Consider the following 5358-nt stretch of genomic DNA (forward strand, 5'->3'; position numbering starts at 1 on the left):
GACTGGTCTCTGGATAACTTGCCCAAAATACGTGAGATGAAGTATCGCCATCCTCATCCCTACGGAGGTTTCTAGGTACTTCCTTCAAGACAGATTTGTTTGTTCTTCTGGCAGCCTATTCTACATCAGTATCATAATTCAACTCCAGCAAATTCAACTTCTATGATCTTCCTTATTCATGGTCCAGTTTTCACACTCACAAGAGACAACTTGAAGATAAGACGGCTTGGGTCAGACTCACCTGAGGCCCTAAAGTGACAACTTTGCTCTGTAACAGTTTGAAGGGAACCTTGTGCAGCAGATTTTCCCAGTGCAATACATCATTTGATTTCTTGACTTTTCTTCCCATGACTGTTGGTTGTGAAACCAAATGAACTAAAATCCCTGACCACTCTCCAGTGAGGCTGCCTGTTGGCCCAATTGTAAGGATTTGGGCTTCCTTTACATTGAGCTGTAATCATACTGGAGGCTGCAGTCCTTGGTGTTCATCATCAGTAAGTGCCACAAGTCTACTTGGCTTTCAGCAAGCAAGGTTATATTATCTGCATATTGCAGGTTGTCAATAAGTCTACCTCAAATTCTGATGGCATGTGTGTTAGGCAGGGTTCTCTAGAGCAGCAAGACTAGGACAAAATTGTGTGTATATATATATATATATATATAATAGCTAAGTTTATATAGCTAAAAGGAATATTATAGTAAATTAGTCCACAGAGCAGTACAGAGAGCTCAGTCCCAACTCATTTTTGTGAGACAGTACAAAGATGAAGTGGTGAAGTATAGCACAGGCCAGTAGCCAGGTTGGCTCAGCCCACAGGTAGCAAAGCACACATGGTGAGGCAGGGCAGCTAGCTCAGGAAGCACACTGGTCCAACCTCCAGGGCCACCAGGAAAAAAAAGAGAGGGGCTGGCTCTCCAGCGAGCCATTTATCGCAGTCGTGCCTCCAAAGGAGGTCATCAAGCTGCGATCTGATTGGCAGGCTAAACTCCACCCATATTTTCTTACGGGTGCCATGTGGGCACAAAAAAACTGATCACAATGCATTTTTCTTCATATAGCCCAGGGTCTCAGATGATTTCCTCAGCATACAGATTGAATGAGTATGGTGAGAGGATGCACACTGACACACATTTTTCCAGATTTTAAACCAAGAAGTGTTCCCAAGGTCTGTCTCCGGGGCTGCTGCTTAGCTATGTAAAGGTTCTACATGAATACAATGCAGTGTTCTAGAATTCCCATTCTGTCTTGGTATGACCTAGTAAGTCCCAGTTTGTTGAAACATTGCAGTGAGTATTCCTGTAGTTCTTGGAGTCTTGTTTTTCAGGAAGGCCTTCAGTGTAGTTTGGACCGCCTTCTAACCACTGGGCACTTCAGAGGAAGGAAAGCCAGCTAACCACTTCCTGTGAAGAATCCAGCAAAACCAAACTTGCTGCCGGGAGTCAACACCAACTCATAGCGCCCGTCTGTGGGTTTCCAAGATGTAACTGGGTACGGGTGTCAAAAGGCCAGTCTTTCTCCGACAGAGCTGCGGGTGGTCTGAAAAACCCTGCGGACGGTTCTGCGCCATCACGTGGGATCCGGATCACCATGAGTCGGAATCAACGTACCGCACCTTCACAACAACAGCAATGAAGGCAGCAAGCCCGTGAGCTTTATCATCATGGCCGGGACGATGCAGCTCGGAGATGGCATGGCTGCAACTTCATCTCTGTGTCTTCTGACCATGGCCCAATCCTGCTCCCTGTGGAGGCGCCCCACATAGAGGTTTTAATGCCATTGAGTCAGCTCCAACTCTTAGTGACCCTGTAGGACAGAGAATACGGAAGATGGAAGAAAAATCGATGCTTCTCTATGATGGTGCTGGCGAAGCACAGTGAAAGTACCACAGGTGACCCAAAGAACAAGCCAATCTGTCTTGGAAGAAGTACAGTCAGAATGCTCCTTGGAAGCAAGGATGGTGAGACTTTGTCTCATGTACATGGGCTATGCTATTAGGAGAGACCAGTCCCTGGGAAAGGACATCCTGCTTGGTAAAGTGCAGGGGCCGTGAAAAAGAGGAAGGCCCTTCAAGAGATGGATTGTCACAATGGCTCCATCAATGGGCTTAAACCTAAGAACCACTGTGAGACTGGCCCAGTGTTTGCTTCTGTTGTATGTGGGGCCATTACGTGTGGGATAGCCCTTCGCAACAAGAGGACAGAGAAGAATGAGCCCATAGAATTCCCAAGGCTATAAATCTTTATGGGAGCAGATAAGCTCATCTTTCTCCAAAGGGCCAGCTGGTGGGCTTGATCTGCCGACCTGTGGTTAGCAGCCCAATGTGTCACGACACCATCAATTCAAAAGAAATTTGGAGCAAGGCCCTCTACTGGAGAGACGAGGACCATGGCTGGTGCAGTTTGGGCTCCATGGCTCTTCGTGTAGCAGCCGGCATGTTGGGGGTTCAAACCTACCCAGGCGGGCTGTGGAAGAAAGGACTGGTGGTTTTTGCTGGCATTGAGACTGCAGCTAAGCAGACCTCATGAAGAAGTTCTGTTTCTGACATACATGAGATGCCACGAGTCAGACTCGACTCAATGACAATGGACGCGTGGATTTTGTTGTGGTGTGTGTGTGTGTGTGTGTGTGTGTGTGTGTGTGTGTGTGAGAAATATACCACTCTGGTTGAGAGCCAGACCAAAAAATAGGAAAAGAGCACAGCATCTAATGAGCCAGGGAATGATGAGTGCCGTAACACGTGTCTAACTGGGAACGGCCTGGAACCCCATCTACCCAAAGCCTGGGGTTGAAGTCGAAGGCAGTTCAGGAAGAAAAAGGGGCAAGAGTGAAACCTGAAAGATGCCTACCTGAAGATGGGGGCTGCTAGTTAGCCAAACTGCAATTCAACTGGAAAGTGTGGGTTCGAGAGCCCCTGGCTGGCGACCTGTTGCACACCACCACCCACTGCTGCCTAGCAAACCGAAACCGGAGCAGCAGCGAAGACTCAGTTAGTTCACACAGGAAGGCTTAGTGGACATGAAGACTGACTAGTCCCTGGGTAGGACACACGGCTTGTGTGTGACTCCTAACCCAGAGGTTGGTGGTTTGAATCCACCCAGGAGTCTTTTGAAGAAGACACTATTTATGTGCTTCCATAAGGTTTATAGTGAAAACATAAAACAAAAAACCCTACAAAGTAGTTCTACTCTGCCACACCGGGTCACCGTATGTCAAAATCTCAGAAAAAAATGAATTGTTCTCTCTCTCTCTCTCTCTCTCTCTCACACACGTACGTTAAATTATATTCAAAACACCCATATGTTTGCATTCCATTTCAGAATGGCAGATAATTATTGGGATCGTTTGCGTGGGTGCTTGTGCTGTAAGTGTTGTAATCGTTAAGGCTATGTGGCATACATTATTATTTCCATTTGAAATGTGTCATTGAGTTGAGATTGATGAGCTTTGGGGGTAAGTTAAAATTTAATTGTAAATAGATTTGGTGTGTCAAATTGCTACACGTACTAGTTCTATAGGGAGGTTGTTTAAGAAACGCTTTGGAAAACTTTCCCCTCTTCTGGCTCTCACGTCGGACTCATCAGCCATTTGGCATGCTTCAGAAAACCAGATCTGGTTAAATGTATCTACATAGTCTATCTAATAAGGTGTGGGGAATAAGTCCATTCTATTTTGCAAATTGCCTAGAAAATTGTCATATGTTAAACCTGAGCTAATTAAAGAACACGGGAAAGTGATTATTCTTAATTCAGGCTTTTCTAAGTAGGACAAGGTGTATAAACTGAGCTGAAAGGCTTTCAAAAATCTAGTTTTTGAGGTTTGCCACTGTGATCATTCGACCATCAATTTCATCTCAAAAAGTTATAAATCTTTTGCACACAGAAAGGCTCTTGGGCCATTCAAAAACACAGAGTCAATGAGCACTCTATAGTCCAGGTTCTCTGGTGATTGGCTCAGCATGCAGATTGAATAAGTATGGTGAGAGGATACAACCCTGACACACACCTTTCCTGACTTTAGTCCAGGCAGCATTCCCTTGTTCTGGTCACACAACAGCCTCTTGATCGATATGTAGGTTCCTGTGTTAGGCCAGGTTGCCTAGAGAAACAAATCCAGAGACACTCATCTATGTGTACGAAAGAACTTTACAGCAAGAAGTAATTATGCATCAATAAAACATCCCAGCCCAGTCCCAATCAAGTCCATAATTTTGATATTAGCCCATGAATTCCTCTTCAGACTCACACAACATATGCAATGATGCTGAATGCAGGAAGATCACAGGCTGGTGGCTGGAAAGTCCTGTGGGTCCAATGGCAGTGGATGCATTTCCAGGGCTCTGGCTGCCATCAGTGTTGTTCCATGTGGTTTGTCAACAGGAATGTGAAACAGAAAGAGAGTATATCTCATCTCCAGGGAGGAAGAGAAGTCCCAGAATCCTCATGAGAAGGCCACGCCCACAAGGAGGGATCACCAGGAGGTGACCTGATTGATAGGCTAGACTCCACCCCTTCATATTTATCAAGTTGAGGTGAAATTGTGTAACTACCACAGTTCTTCATAAGCACAATAAAGTGTTCTGCACTTCCTATGCTCTGCAATGTTATTCGTAGTTTGTTATGATCCACAGAGTCAAACGCCTTTGCTTGGTCAATGAAGCACAAGGAAACATCTTGCTGGTAATTCTCTGCTTTTAGCCACAGACTATCTGACGTCAGTAATGATATCCGTGTTCCACGCCCTCCTCTGAATCCAGCTTGAATTTCTGACAGATTGTTTCCTGTGGATGTATTGCTGCAAACGCTTTGAATTATCTTTAGCAAAATTTTACTTGCAAGTGATATTCATGCTGTTGTTCAATATTCATTCATTCTGTTGTGCCACTGTTCTTTGGAGTGGGCTTCAGTATGGATTGCCTCTAGGATTTTGGAAAGATTCATGAACGCAGATGAGATAACCTTGCTTGCTGAGAGGGAGGGAGGAGGGAGAGGGAGAGATTGAAGTCACCAGCTGCTCCTCCAGAGAAAGAGGAGGCTTTCTGCTCTCAGAAGAGCTCCAGTGTCTGAAAGGAAATAGAGGGAAGAAGTAGAAGCAAAAACTATTTATAGAGGCATAGTGACATGTAAATATACTAATTTATAATGAAAGGGATAGAGGCAATGTACACATACGTTAAGTATTAAGATAGTAAAATATATAGTATCTGGGGTCCCACAGGCTGGAAGATAAACAAGGAGCCATCTAACTGAGAAACAACAAAGCCCTACCAGGTCTCCCACCTCTTCCCTTCCCCCCTCCTCCCCCTCTCCCAGGTATAAGGCATCATCAGAACAAAAAATCTTGCCATAGTGAATGATGGG

Source organism: Echinops telfairi, unplaced genomic scaffold, assembly GCF_000313985.2.
Source record: "Echinops telfairi isolate 266 unplaced genomic scaffold, ASM31398v2 ScPeMD7_7468;HRSCAF=8506_0, whole genome shotgun sequence".
Taxonomy (NCBI): Eukaryota; Metazoa; Chordata; class Mammalia; order Afrosoricida; family Tenrecidae; genus Echinops; species Echinops telfairi.